We start from the raw sequence: 22,242 nt of genomic DNA, 5'->3' as shown, positions 1-22,242 counted from the left end.
AACGTTTTGTTTTATTAGTGATTAGCTTTCACTACTGTTTTCATAGAACTTTCCTTCTTCTTTCCTCAGAGCTTGCTTTTAAATTGGCCCCAGAGACTTCAAACTCCAAGACTCTTTGCAAAGGGCATGTGAAACAGTGTCTGTGCCGCTGTCGCCAGAATGACGGCTCCTTTTGATGTTAACTTGTTACTGGATGAGCACATCAAAGCTCCCCCAAGGGCTGCCGCCTAGGACAACGGAGCAGAATCATCTTATGAGAAACAGAGCAACCACTCCTGGTTAAAACATGGACAACAAAATCTCCTTCACAGACCAACGGCGTCTGTTATCTGTACTCCTGAAGACTTGTTCTATCTTCACATTCATTCTTCTTGACAACACCGCCCAACTTCCACTGTGGTTGCAATATTTTTGTTTTTACAATGTCAGCAAGAAAAGCCAGAGAAAGTGTGCTCTGATATTTTTAACCATTTCATAGTTAAGAAATGGAATTGTTTTTGCTGAAAGTTTGGAGGACAGTGTGGAGACACTAAATTTTGTATAGAGATCGTCATGAGTGGAGGTTTGACAAAACATTGTCTTCTGTGCATCAACACCTACTGTGCCAAGGGCCAGTGTTAGGGTCCCCACAGAATGCTTTCTAAATTAAAATACTTTCTGATTAACTTCCTGGAAGTTTAGAGCTGGAGTCATGGTGACTCACCTTACCGAGTCCCTCACTATGCAGACAGGAACTGCCCTTCTTCCTGTTCAGGTGGCCATTCTGTCCCATGCCCAGCTTGGGCCTCAGGCAGTGTCTTCCAGAATCTGTCATCTGATACACAAACCCAAACTTTCAGACACATCATAGGGAACACAAATCAGGCTGTAGTTAAAGGGGGTTTGTCCCCTCTTGGGCTCCTCAGAGAGTCAGCTCTGATTTTAAGAGCAGTGCTAGTCAAAGCAGGGCAAGTTTTACTCAATAAATCAGTCCTTTACTATTTGTATCTTATTTTACTTTATTTTCTTTACTTTTTTATTTTCTTTCATTTTATTTTAATCAACAATGGAGACCCCTCCCAGCACAGGCACACAAAGGATCCAATTTCCATGGGATGCAAGGGCAGGGCTTCTCCTCCCACCAGGAGAGTCACTCAGCTGAACAGGAGGACTAGTGTTTCACAGGAGAGAATGTCCTCTAGTTAAAATGACCACAGAATCAATCAGGCCAAAAACCAAAGAGCAAACCTGCCTCTTCATGGAAAAGAAACCATTGTGATGATGTGTTTCCCCCAGGATCTGCTGAGGGTGACAGACCTGGCGCCTAAGTGCGGTGAGGGTGACACGTGGCAGTGTGGGACACCTGCAGCTCTCCTGAACTGGGTACAACAGGGCGCAGCTGTGCATGGGGCTGGTGGCAGCCAAGTGGGCCTCAGCCACTGTCCAGCTGCTGGAGGGGCAGCAGGGCCAGACAAGCAGGAGCCAGGGGTAATGGGTAGGAGCGGCAGGTGGCAGGACCCAGGACCGGGAGGCATCAGAGAGGGTAGTGCATGAAGCTCCCATTCCAGCCCAGAGGAGCCCATGCAGAGCCCCACGCAGGTAGGAAAGAGGCTGCAGTCCTCAGACCCAATGCTTATTGGAGTGTGGACTATTTTTATAGAAGTATTTTTGCTGTAAGCTGACCTGTTACGTTTTCCCCTTTGATCAAATGTTGAAAAATGGAGAAAAATGAACATCCAAAGCACTGAGTCTGGCTGCCGAGATTTAAATCCCACCTCTGATGCTGGAGAATGATGCTCCTGGGAGACCTGGCTCCTGGAAGCCTCAGGTTCCTCACCTGCATAGTCAGGTTAACAACAGAGCCACCTCGTAGGATGGTGGTCAGCATTAAATGGGGTAACACAGGAAGTGCTGGGGACATAGCAAGTGTTCACTAAATAATTGTTACACATGTGCCAAGAGATTATAGACAGATGTGTGTGCCTGAGTATGAGAAGAAGAAGGGAATTAACTGGGAAGAAGCAATTCATTGAGGATATTCACTGATTGTCAACGGTAATATGAATCCCAAATAAAAACTGAGGTGTTTTGAGATTTTTTCCCCCTCATTTCAAAGACAGAAAACAGGCCAGACACATGTTCAAGGTGTCCGAGCTGTCACCACTGCATTTGCATCTGTGAAAGACAGTTTTGGGTGACCAGGAGCTTCTCCATGAGAAGGTGGGGAAGGAGTAGGAGCAGGCCTGGTGATGAGCAACGTATAGAAAAGGCCTGTTCCAGAGCAGGCATGCATGAAGAACAGGTGAGCAGCAGTCTGGACAAAGCTGGGCAGGTAAGTAATGACTTCAGAGGAGGTTGAACTCATCTTCAAAGGGAGAAGTTAGACTCAGCTGTGCTCTGCAGAGATATGTTTATAGTTATGATTCTATTCACTGATTTTTGATCTGCACCTATCCTATCTAATAATAGACAAACATGGTAATTGACCATACCTTCGCTATGCCTCCCATTGGCTAATCAGCGAGATATGCAAATTAACTGCCAACAAAGATGGCGGTTAATTTGCATATGTAGGTATGAAGCGGTGGAGCAAAGACTGAAGGCGGCTCTGGCCGGAGCAAAGGCCTGGGTCCTGGGTGCCGGAGGAAAGCCGGTGTCGACAGCCAGGGAAAGGGAAGACCTATTGCAAGAATCTTTTCGTGCAACAGGCCTCCAGTTTCATATAAATCTCTGTCATTCACCATCATGTTGCCCTCACTGTGCTTTGGTTCTTTCAATATTTGGAGGCCTCTACATCCTACCCTTGGGCTCTAGTTTAGCAGGATCATCCAAGGAAATCAACCCCACATGAAGCAATGGACTTCATCCTACTTATAAGAACAAAGAACTTTTTAAAGTTTTCTTCTTGGCAATTAAAGTGCCTCAAAGCAAATGACTTTTTCCAAGTTCTCCAGAAGCCAGAACAATTTCACTTTTTATGGAAGAGGAGACTCCTGGCCCCTTCTCAAAAGTAAGAGCTACCTCAATGCAACACCATATTAACCAAGTGCCTAGCTCTCACCTTGGCCAACCCATGTGGTCTGCCTGGGATCACAGGTTCGCTTGTGTATCATAACAAACACCACAAGCAAAGAATCGGGCTCCCTCATCCTCTGTCCTATGTGGACACCCACTCATCCCTTATCACCTGTAGAGATGGCCCACAGAAGTCTGCTCCTGAGTGCTCAGGGCCTTGGGCTTCATGGGCACAGCCTGACCCTGCTGGTATCCTATGACCAGATTTACCAGGAGGACATCACCCAGGCTGCTCTGTGAGCCATCATTGTACCTTCTTTGCTACTACACCCTCAACCAGAGATGTTGGCTTAATAAACATTTACCTCACTCAATAAATATGCATTGGGTACCCTGTCTGCCTGGTAGCAGGAATGCAACTTGGAGACAATAGAAACTCTCCGGGCTCTTACAAAATTTACATTTTAATCAAATTTACTCTCTAATCAGTTAACTAAGCAAGCGAGTAATCTCAGATACATTATGGAGAAAAATGCCCAATGATGTAAGAGATGGAGATGGAAGGACAGCCGGGGCAGGTGGGAGCTGATTCAGATTGAGTTTTAGGGGACTATTTTTCTTGAGACCTGAGCAGCAAGAAGGAACCAGCCACCTAAGAGACAAAGCAGGGCTCCTCTCCCAGCAGAGGGGCATCCTAAAGGAGTGGGCTCGGGATGCTCCAGGAACAGGAAGGCATTAGTATCACTTGATTGAGTTTGAGACCTTGAATGAAGGTCTCCTGGTCTGTTCGTGCTGCTACAACAAAGCTTATAAACAACAGGCATTCATTTCTTAGAGCGCTGGAGCCTGGAAGTCCAAGATCAAGGCGCTGATAGATTCCGTGTCCGGTGTGGATGTACCTGCTTCATGGAGAGTGTCTTTTCACTGCATCTGAGGAAAGGGTGAGAGGACTCTCTGGGGTCTCTAGTATAAGGGCACTGGTCCCATTTGGGGGAGCTCCACCCTCATCACCTCCCAGAGGTGCCACCTTGAAACACCATCACCTTGGAAGTTAAGTGAACATTTGGGGGACCAGAATTTGTTCTACAACAGGGAATGGAGGAAGGTAACGCGTTTATACATAGAAGAAGCAGTGCCCGCTGCATCATGGGAGTCCCAGTAGACGTGTGGTATCACTTCAAGGAAATGAGAAACTATGGTTATAAACAGGGGAAGAAGTGACCTCCTTCATGTTTTACAAAGAACTCGCTGGAAACATCATGTTAGGAAAGAGAGTATTGACTTGAATGGATATTGGTGAACCACTTTTAAAATAAAATGTTTGATTCTTTCCTATGCATCGTGATGGATGACAGTGAACACAGACACCTGTGTCTTGAAATTTTCAGCGCCCCCCCCCCCCCACACCCCCTCTTTGAGTAGGAGACGAAAAGGGGAAAAGAGGCTCTGGAAGAGCCACCATGTAACAATAAGCAGTCACTTCAAATTGAGCATGGAGCTGCTCGGCAGTGATGGCAAAGGAAATACATAAAACGCCTAAATGGGCCTAATGGGATTTTAGTAATCAAATATCAAGATTTGTATATTTTCCACATTATGGTGAGAACACTTTGAGCCAGCCTCTTTCCCCTCCTGTTCCTGTTAGAATTTTATTCTAGAGTAAACTTACAGCAGTCCCACTTGCGGCCCTGTCCAGGTCCTGTCCGCACTTTCATTACAAACCATGTTTACCAAAGGTTTACAACTTGGCTGCAAAACCCAGCTGGCACCGAAACTGGAAACTTGGCATGAATAGTTTGGCATAAACATTGCCCGGAAGCAGTTTTTCTATCTGAATCTGAGAAAAACAGGCTAGGTCATTTTCCAGTTATTTGTGTTATTCATGCATAAATAAAATGAAGCCTGACAGCTTTGCACAGTTGTTTGCTTTTGCACTTCTCAAAAATAGATTCCATCCAAGAAAAGTAACATTTGGTAAACAAATATTCCATGACGGACTATAAAAAGTGAAAGAAAAAAAAGAAGTGGACTGGAGTACATTAAATAGAAAGGGAAAAGGGAAGTGTTTCAAGTCACTTTGTGTCAGAAAGTAGGAGCTGGGAGAGGTGTTATCAGTCAGTTATGCAGATTCCAGAGGCATATTTAGTGGTTCCCTTGGATTCTAAATTAAATGTGTAGACACAGACTTTCAAATAAAATATTCCATTAAAATACGAGGCACAGCTCATCCCCACACACTATATCTATAATGTTCAACAAAGAAAGAAACAAAGGATTTTTAAATGAGTTCTCCAAGATCAGTGGGCTGTAAAAAAAAAGGAGGGGAGAGGGAATGGAAGATGAAGAAAAGAAGATATGAATGGTACATTAAATGTGTTGATTAACAAAAAAAATGAATGTCAGTATCTGAGGTCCTCTCGCCCATCTCTGTGGTGTATTAAAAGTTTAGAAATGCATTTTGTGGGCTTTGAATTCCAGCAGCCAGCACCGGCTCTCTAAAACGGGAATGTGACGGTCTAGACCTCTCTCCAAAGAAAGCCTTTTTGGCATATTTAAAAGTCAGCCTTGACGTCAAGCGACTCTTGACAACACTCCGCTTTGAGTTCTGTGGGATGTGGGCAGAATGGACTTTCACTCTTGCAACCCTATCAGTGAGTGAGTAAAGAGAGTGTTTAAGGCAAAATAGAGCCAACCCAATTCAAACAGAAAGTAAAAATAAGTCAGAGAGGAAAGAATACAGTACAGAGAAGACAATAGCAAGCTATGTCCCGGTCTATCACAACAGGACCTCATCTGTGACAAGTGCTCTTTCTGGTTTCTTTTTATGAAAGGAATTGTTTTCACAGGTTTGCGTTTAGCAGATGTGCTTTTCAAATGGCTTTTTAGCTGCTGTAACCACTCAGATCAGATGCAGGAAAAGCCATCATGGTTGTTCTTGGTAAAAAAAAAAATTATTGCTCTTAGGCAGACTCTAAGCAACACAATAGTATTCTATCTTTGTAAGTGGAAGACTTTGCCAGCTGATTATTTTACCTGAAGGACACCCTTTGACTGTCACCTGTCCTGTATAGTTGGTGTTGGTCAATCCCACGTGGTATTTCAAGCTAAAATCACCCCTGAGACACATCTCAAAGCTATTTTTCTCCCTAGAACCATCAACTCAACCAGACTCTCTAAGTTCCACCTCACTTTCTCCTAGGGTAGACATCCTGGTGTTCTCTGCTTCAGAGAAAGCCTATGCAATCATTTGTTTGCCCTAATGCCTAGATCGTTACCACAGCAATGACGTGGCATTTAGGACTGTCACTCATTACATGATTTATAAACAAGTTTTTACACCATAGGGAGCTCACCTTCGTCATTGAGGAATATTAACAAATGCATGAGTAAACACACAGAATCCCCCAGTTGAGAAGACTTTCGATATGAAGACGTAAGCCCTAGGGTCCCAAACACTCAGTAGCTAGATAGACTTCGCTGAAACTAGCTGGGGAGCCTCTAGGTGTTTTCTCAGAGCTTGTGATTATTTCCATGTTCTTTAAAAGTGTACGGTTAGACCCGGCAGGTGTGACTCAGCAGTGGAGCGTTGACCCTGGAACCAAGAGGACCCAATTCAATTCCTGGTCAAGGTAAATGTCTGGATTTTGGGCTTGATCCCCAGTGGGGGACATGCAAGAGGCAGCTGATCGATGATGTTCCTCTCTCACTGATGTGTCTCTAAGTATCAATAAAAAAACATATTCAAAAAAATAAATAAATAAATTTTAAAAGTGCACATTTAGCCTAATCTGACTAGTTCTCTAAGTTAATTCTTTAAGACTTGAAAAGCACTTCATTTCTATATTCTCAGTTTCTAGTACAGTTCCTGACACCAGAGTGTCAATAAACATCTGTTGAGTGAATGAACAACCAGCATGGGATGGATGCTATGATACTGGTGAGTATCTATGTTTGTAGACAAAGAAAGTGGTCTTTTGTTTTTGTTTTAAGACTGGAGGAAAAAGAAATTTGTACTGATCAGTGTAAATGCATGAGTTGTGTGTTTTTTACTTATTTTTAATTACAGTTGACAAAAGATATTAATTTCAGGTGTAGAGCATAGTGATTAGATATTTACTAGTATATAACTTACAAAGTGATCACCCCCAACAAGTCTAATACCCATCTAGCACCATACATAGTATTACAAAATTATTGACTATATTCACTATGCTGTACTTTACATCCCCATGACTGGTTTATTACAGGTAATTTGTACTTCTTAATCCCTTTCACCATTTTTTGCCTATCCACCCAATCCTCCATCTGGCAACCACCAATTTGTCCTTTATGTTTCTATTTTGTTTGTTTGTTTTTTAGATTCCCCAGATAAGTAAAATCACATGGCATTTGTCTTTCTCTGTCCGACTTATTTCACTGAGCATATCACCCTCTGGGTTTATCCATGTTTTCACAAATGGCAAGATTTTATTCTTTTTATGGCTGAACTAGTGGCACGGTGCACAAAATTCGTGCATGGGTGATGTGAAGGGGGTTTCCCTCAGCCCAGCCTGCACCCTCTCCAATCAGGGACTCCTTGGGGGATTTCTGACTGCCAGTTTAACCAGCAGCCGGATATTGTTCTCACAATCTGGGACCACTAGCTCCTAACCACTCACCTGCCTGTCTGCCTTATAACCCCTAACTGCCTCTGCCTGACTGCTTGATTGCCCCTAACTGCCTCTGCCTGTCTACCTGATCACCTGTAACTGCCCTCCCCTGCCAGCCTGATCTCTCCCCCAATGGTCCTCCCCTGCTGGCCTGATCTCGCCCCCAAATGTCCTCTCTGCCTTGGCCCCCACCACTATGGCTTTGTCCAAAAGGAAGTCAGACATCCAGAAGATGGCCGGTCAACCTGGTCTAATTAGCATATTACCCTTTTATTAGTATAGATCATATTCCATCTTACTAATAAAAGCCTAGGTATTCCTCACACCATCACACTGTAATGCCCTCAAGCTATCACAAGATGGCTGCACACATAGCAGAGGCGGGGCCCAGTGGCTGCTCTGCCCAGCTTCCGCTGGGGTCCCCCCAGCCCCGCCATGCTGCAGAGATGGGACCCCCGGCTCTGGCCTACCTCTTTGGGGCAATCCATCAAGGAGCCCCGGATGGGTATGCGGGGCCTACCTTTTGGGGTGATCAATAGTGGGGTTCCTGCACTTTGAGAGGGCACAGGCCAGGCTGGGAGGACCCCCCCCTCCAAGTGCACGGATTTTGGCCCTGCTCTGAGCCTGACCAGGGGCTGCACCTAGGGATTGGGCCTGCCCTCTGCCACCCGGAAGCAGAAGGCACTGGGCCTCTAGTTGTATATATGTACCACATCTTCTTTATCCATTTGTCTAAAAATGGACACTTATATTGCTTCCATATCTTGGCTATCTACACTAATAAAAGAGAAACATGGTAATTAGCATACGACCGTTACCCTTTTCATTGGCTAATCAGTGAGTATATGCAAATTAACTGTCAGCCAAGATGGCGGCCGGCAGCCAGGCAGATGGAAGCCAACATGAGGCTTGCTTGCTGCAATGAAGGAGGACTCCAATGTTCCCCACCTCATTTGCCAGCCTCTGAGCTACAACTCTAAGCAACTATGTCCTATGTTGCAAATAAGAAGATAAACAAAACCCCAGAAACCGGCTTTCATTCAGCCGGGCTTTAGCAACATTGTATTGATGTTTTCAGCAGAGAGGCCTCAGAGCTAAAGCTGGCCCAGAATAAATTAAAAAAAAAAGAAAACAAGGAGCGGTTGGAAGCTTCAGTCACTTGCTTCCGGAAAACAGCCCTCAGCCCTTCACCCAGACTGGCCAGGCACCCCAGTGGGGACCCCCACCCTGATCCAGGACACCCTTCAGGGCAAACCAGCTGGCTCCCACCCATGCACCAGGCCTCTATCCTATATAGTAAAAGGGTAATATGCCTCCCAGCACCGGGATCAGCAGAGCAGTGAGGCTCCCGGCACCGGGATCAGCGTGACAGGGGGCAGCGCCCAAACCCCCTGATCACCCTGCGGCTCTGTGTGTGACAGGGGGAGGGGTCACAACCTCCCTATCTGCCCTGCTCTGTGCCTGATATGGGGGAGCTCCCCAATCCCCTGATTGCCCTGCGGCTCTGTGTTTGACAGGGTGCAGCGCACCAACCCCCTGATCGGCCCTGCTCTGTGTGTGACAGGGTAGAGCCATAACCTCCCCATTGGCCCTGCCCTGAGTGTGACAGGGTGCAGCGCCCCAACCCCCTGATCGGCCCTGCTCTGTGTGTGACAGGGTGTGGCACCCCAACCTCCCCCCCCCCCCCCGGGCCCTGCTCTGTGTGTGACAGGGTAGAGCCATAACCTCCCCATTGGCCCTGCCCTGAGTGTGACAGGGTGCAGCGCCCCAACCCCCTTATCCACCCTGCTCTGTGTGTGACAGCGGGGAGCTCCTCAACCCCCTGATCGGCCCTGCTCTGTGCATGACAGGGTACGGAGCCCCAACACCCCTGATGGGCCCTGCTCTGTGCGTGACAGGGGGCAGCGTCCCAACCCCCTGATCGGCCCTGCTCTGTGCATGACAGGGGGTGGCGCTGCAACCTCCCCATCGACCCTGCCTTGAGTGTGACAGGGGGTGGTGCCCCAACCCCCCAATCGGCCCTACCCTGAGCGTGACTGAGGGTGGCATCGCAACCTCCCGATCTGCCCTGCTCTGTGCATGACTGGGCGGCACCCCAACTCCCCAATCGGCCCTGCTCTGAGCCTGACCAGGGGCTGCACCTAGGGATTGGGCCTGCCCTCTGCCACCCGGAAGCAGGCCTAAACCAGCAGGTCGTTATCTCCCGAGGGGTCCCAGACTGCAAGAGGGCACAGGCCGGGCTGGGGGAACCCCCTCCCTCGAGTGCACAAATTTTTGTGCACCAGGCCTCTAGTTATAAATAATGTTGTGGGGAATGCATATATCTTTTCAAATTACTATTTGGGGTTTCTTCGAATAAATACCCTAAAGTGGAATTTTTATATCCTATTTTCAATTTTTTGAGGAACCTCCATACTGTTTTCCATAGTGGCTGCATCAATTTATATTCCCACCAACAGTACACAAGGGTTCTCTTTTCTCCACATCCTTGCCAGCACTTGTTGTTTGTTGATAGGGGTTAATATTCAAAATATGTAAGGAATGCATGAGTTGTTTTGAAATGTGCATGTCCCATATCTACATGAGGCCTTTGCCAAATGAAGAGAAACTGTTTGCAGACCACATACAGAGAGAACTGATGATTTCTAGAACAATATGCTCTTCACTTAAATAATCTAAATCTTTGGCTAACAAAGGAGACCTCAGTTTTGGGAAGAGTAACAGGCTGTTAAATGATTAGTGATGGAAATTCCAGGGAAGTAATTGTAAGGGTGGAAGTATACTTTGTAAACAAGAGTCCATATTTTACTGTACAATTTATAACTGGGGGGAAAAGCACAGTATTATTTTTTATCCAACTAGAAAAAGTAAAGACGTAAAGTTTAACAAAATCTCATAGTCAAATGGGATCTATGTCCTTTCACCTACAAAGCAAACAGATTAGGGCTGAAGGGCAACATCCATGAAAATAGCTTGTAAGGTTTCAGCTGGTCACTTTCCACACCAGGTGTCAGCACACAGTCATTGCCACTTCACTGTCGTATAAATGTGCATTTGCTGTATTGAAATCAGATTGTGAAAAACACACAATTTGACAGAGAATGGACCCAGCTCAGTATCCATGTCCCCAAGGGAAGTTGAGATTCCCTTCTTAATGTTTCTTAGGAAATGAAAGAGAAAGCTAAGTGCCACTCTCAAGTCTTGGCACCGAAATGACAATGAAGAGAAGTGGCCCAGGAGAAAGAGCTTAAGTTTCACATTCAGAAAGAACTGGGTTCCTTTTCTACTGCTGTATTTGCAAGATTTGTGACATTTGGTAAGTTACTTAACCCATTCGAACCTCAACCATCTTGGTTATAAAACAAGGCCATTCTCACCTACTTCCAGACCATGCAAAAAAGATGATATGTAGGAAGCCATTCATGCGATGACAGAGCCTGAAGGAAATTGGACATGATTTAGGGGCTCCACCTCCAAATTTATCCTGACTCTGGCCTGCACTGTTCCCTTCCTCTTCCACATCACAGTCAGGCCTTGCCTGGACCACACCCGTGAGCTCTCACTGAGCTCCCTACTTCTCTCTCACTTCCCATAACCCATTCCCCATAGTGTGAGTGCGATCCTGCATCATCCTTGTCACTTTCCTCTTTGCACACCTTCCATTGCCTAGCTCTTCCCAGTTTCCAGTTGTCATGTAAGATGTCACCTCTTTAGATAAATCTTGATTTTTCAAACTAAAGGAGCCTCCTCACTCTGCACTCTAAACTCTCTATTAGCTTTCTCTGCAGCACCCACCTGAGTTCTGCTGTTCACTCACATGTTCATTTCTGTCTCAGACATATAGCTCTAACAAAACCACAGACTGGGAGATTCATCAACAACAGGCATGTGTTTCTCACAGTTCTGGAGGCTGGAAGTCTGTGACCAAGATGCTGACAGATTCAGTGTCTGGTGAGGCCCCTCTTCCTAGTTTGGAGACCATGTCTTCTTGCTGTGTCCTTACATTTTGGGAAGGGTGAAGGAGCTCTCTGTGTCTCTTTCATAAGGACACTGGTCCCATTCATGAGGGCTCCACTGTCATGATCTCATCACCTCCCAAAGGTCCCCACTTCCTAATACCATCATCAACACATGAATTTTGAGGAACACAAACATTCAGTTTATAGCAGTATGTCTATGCCAATCCCCCCAGAATGTAAATGCTGAGGAGCGCAGGACCACAGCACAACTTCAGAGGGCGCTATTCCCTGGAAGTCCTGGAGGTGTGCACAGCCTGACCTATACAGCACACATCAGCCTGCTGAACCCTAAGTCCTTACCCCGTGGTGTAGTCTGGAGACATTGAAACCACTGACTATATTTGAGGATTGAATTTATTATAAAATAATCACATTCCTATACTATAAAATTAAAATAGTATGCTAGCTGTGAGAGAACACAGAGCTTTATGAGAAGTTAAATAGTGGGCTATCCAGTTTGGCAGTGGCTCACCTCATGTACACACAGAAACAAGTGACAGGGATTTATGGGTTTCAGCAAGTGCTCTGGCTGGATCATATTTTAACGGCTTTATAAATTACTTTATTCTTTTTCATAAGAGCATTAATGATGTGAAGAGGTCAGTTACATTTTCATTTATGCTTTATTGCATGTTAGGAGAAAATTATACATTACAGTCGAATTTGCAAAGTTGGGTGTTTTCAAAGGTCATGGAATGTGTGACTCACACATATGAAGGCAACACTAGGAAACAGATGCTTTACTCGCTGTTTCCTATTATACACGTTCAATTTAATCCTGAGACTTCACAGCCTGTCAGCTGCACTTTCTCTGACTGCACACCCGCCCTGTGGGCAGAGGTAGCGGAGATGGATGCACAAATCATGTCATCTCAGCCACAAGGCACTCTGGGACCTCACAGCCAGCCAATGGTGACAGCAATGAGCAGGAAAGGTCAGGCTAGGCTACAAGAACAACCCAAAGGCAGTGACCCCATCTTCACATCACAAAATATAAGAGAGGGAAGAGGTATGAGCTGGGCTGGCCCCGCTTCCAAAGGAACATTCTAGTGAAAGTAGAATGCCTTGGGTCTCATTTCTTGGCAAAATGGTCAAATCTAACTTTTATAGAGTATCTACCATGTAACTGTCACAAATTGTCCTGCCAGACACTTCATATTACACACAGGAATTCTCCCAAAAGTCTACGAGGACATTATTTCTCTTTCAAAGAACAGCGTTGTGGAGCGCGAGTGACAGAATGACCAGAACTCCAGACTGATTAAAATTTAGAGAGCCTTTATTGACTGGCCAGTGTCCACACCTCCACTCGGGAAGCCCAAGAGAGAAGCAGCCACGACCATCTGCAGAGTCCAGCATTTAAAGGGACAACTACATCCGTGCTCGGGTTCCCATAGCAAGCAAAGCCAAGTTACACCAAGTTACAAAAGCTCATTGCATAGTTTTAGCCAAGCTATTCATCATCCTCCTGTTATTCATTTCTGAGTAACTTAAAGGTCAGGACTATTCTTAATTTTGACCTGTCTGTTCTTTGTAGGCCGTTGCTCAGGTGTGTTGATCTGTTTGTTCTTTGTAGGTTGTTGCTCAGGTGTGTGAGCTCAGTTCCTAGAAACTTTGCACAGTCTGTCAAGCTGCTGAGGTGGCTAGGTAATTAAGCAGGCCTAAAAATTTCCTACTCTGTAACAAACAGAAATCTCCAAATCACAGCAAGAAGTAACCCACCAATTACCAGAAGGGAAAGGGGATAGAGGAGGATAAGAGAGTAAAGGAGGTCAAACATTTGGTGATGGAAAGAACTAGACTTTGGATGCTGATGCATTAATGAACTGTACACCTGAAACATACATAATGTTATTAACCAATGTCAATCCAATAAATTTAATTAAAAAAAAAAAGTAAACCAGCCAGGCCAGTGTGAGTCAGTGGTCGAGCATCGATTTGTGAACCAGGAGGTCACGGTTTGATTCCCGGTCAGGACACATCCTTTGGTTGCAGGCTCAATCCCCAGTGTGGGGCATGTAGGTGGTAGGCGATCAATGATTCTTTCTCATTATTAATGTTTCTATCTCTATCTCCCTCTCCCTTTCTCTCTGAAATTAATAAAAATAAAATTGAAATTAAAAAGAGAAGTAACACAGCTGGTAAGCAGTAATGACAAGACTCACACCAAGCTGGTAATCATCTGTGAAATAATGATGGTGAGGATGATGATGAACATTTATGGAGCACTTGGTGTATATATGTGAAACATAAATTGGGAAAACGACAGCTCTACGAGGTATCAGAATTATTATCTCTATTGTCCAAGTGAGAAACTGGAGCTCAGGAGGCCCAGAACCACAGTGCTAGAAAGCTGTGGTGTCTGATTGAAGTCCACTCCCCAGCAGCCCCTGGGAGCAGAACAACGGTGTTGCCCCCACAATCACCACCAAGGCCCGGATTCTCAGCAGATTTGGAAACACCAAAGTTCCCTGGGGAGCATAGCTAGGACCTCTCTATACTGGCATCAGGTTTTCTGTGCACCCAATGCTTGTGCACAAGGGGAGTCCAGGACAGCTTCCTCTCACAACTAGAGTGGGGATGCAGGGCAGGCAACCAGCTCATCCTTCCTCTTACTGACAGCCAAGAAAACATGGAACAGAGAGGAATAAATAAGCTTGATGGGAGAACTCACCCCCAGTGAGGCATGGGAAGTGGGTTCAGGGCTGGGCTCGCGCCCATGGTCCTTGGCTGGGAGGCATTGTGTCTGTTTCCTCACCTGTAAGGGAACTGGGAGTGTCTCCTGGGGTGGAGCCCCCACAGAAGAGAAGGTAGAGGACAAGAAGCAATTTGGTTTGACCACTCTGTCCCCTGGGAAAAGAGGAGGATCTCTCATCTCATCAAATAAGGCAAGGAGTCCTAAGGGAGCCCTGGGATTCTGGAAGCCAGTGCAGAGAATATTAGATCAGGTGGGATTGGATTAGCATCTCAATCCAATGAGGGTCAGGGATTTCGCCTTTCCCTGTGCCTATATCAGGGGTGAGTGCATAGCCTGAGCTCTTAGACACCAGAGGCCAGGAGAGCAGGGCCATGCTGGCACCCAGGATACGTGGGGCAGCGTGACCCTGAGGGCCACAGTGCTGAGCTGGTTTTCTCCAGGGCATCTGCAAGTTCTGAAGGCAGAGCTAAGTACATCCTGCCCAGCCCCAACACTGGAACCCCTGCCTCTATGCCATTGGCTCCCACCACCCAGGAGGTGTATCACCTGAGGGTGCAGCAGGCTCAGAGGGAGTCAGCCAGCTACTGGCTAATGTCCTCCACCAGCAGCTGGCCAAGAAGCTGTCCTCCATCCACATCTCAGTTCCCGGTGAGAAGAGAAGGATTGCCCACACCCCCAGTCCCTGCCTGGCTGCAGGTGCCAAGAGAACCCTCTTGGACAGTAGCAGCCAGCTCCTGAAAATGCACATGCCGTCAGGCATGGCGTCCAAGGCCACCAGCACCGTTCCTCCTAAATGCATGGCACACAGCCCATCTTTACAGAGTTTAAAGAAGCCTATTATCCCCAAAGATTTCAGGGGCGAAATCCCCATGGTCACCTGCCAATGATATCTCAACCTGTTCATTGAGGAGTGCCTCAAGTTCTGCTCCTCCGACCAGAAAGCCACCAAGAAAGCACTTGGATGGAGAGAAGGTGGCCAATGACCGCAGACCCAGCAGGAACATCCACCTGTGAATACTCGCAAGAAGCTGTGGGGCCTGGTCTCCAGCACTGTGCCTGGTCTCAGAAAAACCAGTGGCCAGAGGGTTGTGTCCCATGAGGTGGTGCTGAGGGACAAATTAGCTACCAAGACCAGCTTCTCACTCAATTGCTTGAGCAACCCGGATATGGAGGATCTGAGAAAGGCCACCTTGTACCACCACCTCAAAAAATGCCTGCTCACCAAGGACCAGCATAAGGAGAACGGCTACCCCTTCCTGCATTCCCAAGCAGCCAGAGGGCACTGTCATCTTCACTGCTGAGGAGAAGCTGCCCAAAGACTCCTCCTGCAGGGTCTGCTGCTGCTGTGGCACTGCTGGGGTCCAATCCCAGCGGGTCCAGGGGTCCCCAAAGGTGTGGACGGAGTCGGCGAAGAAGGAATGGCATGGGGTCAGCGTTCAGTTGATCAGCATAGCGAGGTTCTCCCTCCAGGATCTCAAGCCAGGAACTCCAGCCAAGTTCTGGTCAGGATCTCCAGCGAAGTTCTGGTCTCCAGTGAAGTTCTGGTTAGGATCCAGCCAAGTGCTGTGTCCATGTTCTCTTGCTAGGTTTTCCAGCCAGGGTTTCCAAATTCTCCAGATTCTGCAGCCAGGTTCAGTCACTAGGTTCTTTAGCCAGGTTCTATCCAGGTTCTTTTGCCATGTTCTGTCTAGGTTCTCCAGTGAAGTTCTGTAGCCAGGTTCTGTCCAGGATCTTTTGCCATGTTCTCTGGCTAGGTTCTGGCTAGGTTCTGATGAGGATCTCATGAGGATCTCATGAGGATCTGATGAGGAGCTGATGAGGATCTGATGAGGAGCTGATGAGGAGCTGATGAGGAGCTGATGAGGAGCTGATGTTTGTTGTCTTGTTACATCCGTATTTATACCAGCCGATTTTAATCCTGTCAATTTCTATTACAAAGGTTAAGGCGTTTCTTATCTCCATTCCAGGGAGTAAAGATTATGTAGCTTAACTACCCGCCTGGCACTTAATTAAGGGGTTGTATCCCCTCCCTAACCTCAGGGAAAGATCCCCACCTGGGGAAACAACCTTTCTCGGAGAGGTGACCTTGGTTAAAACACATGGCGCTAAAGGGAGCAAACATATTAAGAACAGTATGCTATATATGCCAGGTCCATTGAAACATATGCTGTGCAGATGTTTCTTTCCTGCAGCGATTGTGTCAAGCAGCAAGGATGGACCGGCTCCCGGCATGGCACTGAGTCTCTCGTGTGCCCCTCATGTGCCCCTCAGGCCGCTGAGTGAGCAATGAAGAATATTACTCACTGGTAACATTTAGGGACTGGTGGCTGGGAGACTCAGTACATGTGCTGCTCGGCCATCATTGGCTCCACTGGCTGCCAGGTTGCCAAGCAACACCTGCAAGATGGCCGAAAGGAAAATCTTGAGGGGTTCATGAAGACTTTTGATAAAGAACTTCCAGAAGATGTTCACCCAAGAGTCTATGCCCTTGACTGTGAAATGTCCTACACCACATATGGCTGGAGCTGGCATGCATCACTGTGGTAGACACTGACATGCAGGTTGGTTAAAACGCCTTCATCAAGCTGGGCAATGAGATTGTGGACGACAACACAAGGTTTTCGGCAGTGACTGAGGCTGACCTTGCTGACATAAGCATCTCGCTCCAGTACCTCCAGGATGTCCAGACCATCTTGCTGAGTATGTTCAATGTTGATACTATCCTCATTGGACACAGCCTGGAGAGCAGCAGCCTGCTGGCCTTGAGGTTCATCCATAGCACTGTGGTGGACACATCTGTGCTCTTCCTACACCTCCTGGGCCTCCCCTACAAGCGCTCCCTTGGGAACCTCATGACTGACTACCTCAGACAGATCATTCAGGACAATATGAATGGACAAAGCTCCAGCGATGCCAGAGCCTGCAATGCACCTGGTGATCTGGAATATTTAAGAAGATGCCAAGACCAAGTGGTGACCACCGCCTGTCCCCTGCCCTCCTACCTCCTGCCTCCCACTGCCCCTGGCACATCCTCTAGCCCCAGGCTGTTTCCAAAACAGTGCAATAAATCTCAAGAGCTAATCCTGTCCACATCATCAAGATACAGACACAGAGAGCACAGGAGGAGCTTTGTGGCACCCAGGACCCAGGTCTAACCTACCTGGAGCCCCAGCCCCTGTGTAACTTCTTGTGCCCTCCTGCCTCTGCCACAGGTTGCTGTTTTCTGGAGACTGCTGCGGCTGACAATGGAGGCTGGGACCACCTGTCCAGGCCCTGCTTGAGTCCCCAGGAGTGGCCCTTTTAGGCTGACCACCTGTTCTTACCCCTCACCTGCCAGAGTGTTCAGTGGGCCAGGCAGGCTTGTCATGGATTTGTTTGGACAGGGGTTGTGTGTGTGTGTGTGTATGTGTGTGTGTGTGTGTGTGTATTGCGATTTTTATTATTTTTAATTTAAACCTGATAACTTGCATGGTTGTCTTCCCCCACCAGGAGCAAGACACTGATGCTGCCTTCCTTCCTGGGGGATGGAGGTTGGGGTGGGGAGGGCAAGATCAATCAGCTGGTGCTCCCACAGCCACCGGGACCCAAGTCCAGCCTGGCCTTGGCCCGGTTGGGTGGGAACTTGTTGCCCTTAGCCCACTGGACCTCTAGGAACTAAGCCAGCGCCCAAGGCCCTGGAATCTCAACACTTCCCATCCGAGACCTGCCCTCACCCAGGAGCTGTTTGTCAAGGCCCATGACCCAACCTCTCCCCAACCCCAGTGTCTCAACCCCTAGGCAGGGACAGAATAAATATTTGTATGGAAAAATAAATAAATAAATAAATAAATAAATAAGCAAACAAGCTTGGTGGTGTAACCGAATGTTCTCAGTGGGCATTGAAGGCTGTCTATAGCTGAACACCTCCATATCTGCTTTGTTGCCCAGAACCCCACAGCAAATGCAGCACCCAAGGTCCCTATTCCCACCTCAGTCTCATTGTTGCCTCCCTTTGAGTTGTGGCATCTTTCCTGGGCTGTTGTAGGTGTCTTTAATTCCCCTGGATTGTGGGTCCCATGGCGCTCATCTCGAGGGAAAAGTCTTCATCTCCAGGACCAAGCAAATACATCTTTTCTGCCCCAAGAAGGAATTAAGTTTCTAAAACTCTTTCAATGAGTTAATCAAATTATGATCAGAGTGAATATAATTCTTCCTGGAATTACATCAGAGACTCACTTTAGAATCTAGCAGGTACAGTTGTCACCAGGACCCTGAAGCCTAAGGATAAGCAACCCACCGTGAACAGAAAATTTATCCACACTAAGTTTTTAAAAGTATACCTTCTACTCTCTCTGACTCCCTTTCTCCTGCTCACAGCTTCCTCCCATCCAGCAACTTCACATACTACCTGCAACCCTATCTTGTAAAGTCATTTTGAAGGAAGCAGGGTTTGTTTATATTTATCTAGAAACATACAGGCTACAAAAAGCCTTCATGGCTAGCTAAGCATCTTCCATATTTATAATGTATGGTTTTTATTTTTCTGCCAGTATTCTTTCTCTACTTCTAAAATCCTTGAGAACTCAGATGTCTTATCTTTGCATCATCCTAAGTGACTATAAGTCAATAAATGTATAAATTGCATTCATAGATCTACAATGTCTCTGTGATAGATCTTTTCTATATGTAAACAATACATAAGCTGCATACAGACTCCAGTTACAGTCAAGTTTACAGTTTATCTTGGAAATAATTTAAGTATTAAAAGATGTAAATATGTACTTAGAAATCCTTTTTTAAGTTGTTGTTTGCTTTGGTTTTCTCTTAGATGTGCTTTTATACATAACTGCTTTAGTCTCAGCTTGATAGTTTTGGATTTTTATCATGAATCTGACTGTATACTCATTAAATACCACAAAGGCATCAGGGCTAAAGTCAGAATTCTACTAAACTGCAAATATGTGGATAATAGGAACCCAAAACCAAAGTGCAACTTATAAATTATTGGGCCCGCAGTTAATGAACCCTAGGCAGGACATGCATGGGCTGGGCCAAGAACTAGGTGTTCTAGGATGGGTGATAGTAATCAGGCATCGCTGATTTAAAATACATGGAGTGTGTATATGCATATGTGCACCAGTGTGGGTGCGCACACACACTGACATGGCATTTATTTTTCTGGAAAGATAATCAACATAAAGACAAAATAGCTATTACTTCTTTTGGCTACAGAAAATTAAATAAAGAGAAGAGTTTATTTTATTTTATAGCTGCCCACTCTTCTTTAATGTCCCCTGTGAAGGTCATTTATTTCTCATTGTTAAAAATGTCAACAGAAGTTATCTTGGTGATATGTTTTTCTTTACAAGTCTTCATATTTTTTAAAAAAGCAAGTTATTGTGTAGATCTTGGACAATAGATGAATACATCAGTGTAGAGTTTACTTTGATCTAACATATTCTTCATATTTCTAAAAGTTTAAACCTTGACAGCACGCGGTAGCAATGTGCCTTGGCCCACAGAAATGAATTGTACCAAATTGGAGGGGGCTGGTTGAGGGGGGTTGGGAATACATTCTGTCCTGTGAACACACTACCTGGCTTATACTTCCTAGGATCGCATCACTATTTCCATGAACTGGAAACATTCTAGTCAACGATCAACAGTGCCTGGCCTCTGGAGGCCAATGCCAACCTCCACTTCTTTTCACCACTTAATGTCATGGTGTGCCCCAAACCAGGGAAATCTGTCTACAGAAAATATAACTGCAGGAGGAAAGCAGGTTTTGTTGGCTTGTGGTTTCCTAGGCTCTTGGGATGTAAAATACAGCCTCTGCATTGGCAGTTGAAGGACCTAAAGAAACCACGAGGTTGGAATTGGTTAGTTCCTGTTGGTCCTCCTCTTCTGCCAATATCAATACTTGTATATTGATAAATAGATCCATGAACATACTGCAAACACAAGGTCCTTGACAGCACGCGATAGCAATGTGCCTTGGCCCACAGAAATGAATTGTACCAAATTGGAGGGGGCTGGTTGAGGGGGGTTGGGAATACATTCTGTCCTGTGAACACACTTCCTTTATGATGTTCGGAGTTGGAGGCAGATGGCCTGGCATGCTGGCCACAATAACACGGTGGGGTTCTGGGACATGCTCTGAGTGACTGGTTGGGTCCCACTGACTGCGGGAAATGTCAGTGAGGAAAATCACTTTAATAGGTTTCTGGTACCTTTATTACCCAGTAATTTTACAGTTTGTGTGCTAAAGGCACTGAAGCTTATAATCACCTCTGCTGTCATTGCTCACACGACCACTTTATAGATGCGGGTAGAAAGTGGGGGCCAGTGCACCGCTGGCCCAGGGGCCTCTGCCAACCGCTCTCAGTAGCTCGGCAGTTTTCCCAGCTCAGCCTTCTTCTCTCACAATCATTTTAACAAGGTGAAGACTGGGAGATGCTCAAAGAGGGAAATAAAGTTTTTTTGACATAATTTCAAGGTTTTAATGAGGAATTAATCTTGTTGAGAAACAACAACCTTCTGGGCCCTTATCTATGCTCCCAGCACTGAACAATCTGAGAGTTTTCTTCTGTTTCCAATTTCCAAAACGTATCACATCATATTATGTCTGTTCTCAAAATGAAGGTCCATGCATGGAAATAACTAGGACAATGCAATGCAAGGAGGGAGAGATAGTTGGGAGTTTACCTGTTTTGATAACATGTTATTTCTTTGAAAAAATAATATGATGTTTGAAGCAATTATAGCAATGTTTTGATATTTTTAATCTCATGAGTTTTAATCAAGCTAGTTTGCTAATGGTGCATGTCGCTCACTTGGATTCCACCTTCTAGAAGATGGAGGTTCTTCCTATTTCTGTCTCAGCTCTACACCCAGATACTTATACATTTTAAAAAAATCTTTATTGTTAAAAATATTACCGATGTCCCCTAATTTTCTCCATTGATCCCTTCTAGCCTGTCTCAGCCCCTGCCCCAGGCCTTCACTGCACTATGTTCTGTGTCCATTGGTTATGTATATAGTAGTATGCATACAAGTTCTTTAGTTGACCTCTTCTTATCCACCCACCCATTCTCACCTTCCCTCTGAGATTTGACATTCTGTTCCATGCTTCTGTGTCTCTGGACCTATTTTGTTTATCAGTTTATTTTGTTCATTAGATTCCACATAGGAGTGAAATCATGTAATACTTGTCTTTCTCTGACTAACTTACTGAGATACTTAAACTTTTTCTGCCCCACTGTTCCCTGTGATCCCGATTTATATTGGGCCCTTCAAAGGTCCTGGGAAGACTTTCTACCAGACTCTGAAGCTGTTGGCCATTTCCACATGCAACACAGATGAGCTCTAAAGGTGTCACACCAGACAATACCATCACTGGAGCACATCTGTGCAGGATAACCCGACAGGGACAAAGCCACAAAGATGAGACCATCCATCTAATTTTACATCAAGTACTTAGTATTTGATTTATACCTCAGGGGAAATATATTCCCAACAGTACTTTAGTCTGATATTCAACATTATGAATTCAAAGTATTAGAATTCTGTCGTAAAGAGGGGCCTAGGAACCTACATACCATTTATAACTGAAATCTGGGAAGCTTTTTTAGTATAATCCATCAGTACATTGGGAACTGATTCTACAAGTTTCTTTTTACTATGACCCATGAGTCAGAAGGGACAGTGTGACCCCCAAACGCAGGCTACTGGACAGCTTTTTCAGCTAGCCAGAGCGGCTGAGACATGGCTTTTGCAAACAGCCAACAGGGCTAATTCATGTTTGAGACACACATGCTTTCTGCTGTCATTGTTCCCCACTTTGGTTCCTTCATCCTTTGCCATGCCTGAGTCAGGGTCTGTTAGTGGCCCCATCCAAACTCCA

The 22,242-nt window shown here is 45.9% G+C and overlaps 1 pseudogene; it reads left to right on the top strand.

The window, feature by feature from the left end:
- The first annotated feature begins 2,266 nt into the window (after positions 1 to 2,266).
- LOC139020867 (RNA exonuclease 1 homolog) lies at positions 2,267 to 17,336 on the top strand (annotated as a pseudogene).
- Positions 17,337 to 22,242: the final 4,906 nt, after the last annotated feature.

Source organism: Myotis yumanensis, unplaced genomic scaffold (assembly GCF_028538775.1).
Source record: "Myotis yumanensis isolate MYYU_CA2020_CCGP unplaced genomic scaffold, mMyoYum1.0.hap1 SCAF_1, whole genome shotgun sequence".
Lineage (NCBI taxonomy): Eukaryota > Metazoa > Chordata > Mammalia > Chiroptera > Vespertilionidae > Myotis > Myotis yumanensis.
Note: the sequence above shows the minus strand (reverse complement) of the source record. Positions and strands in the feature narration are given on the sequence as shown.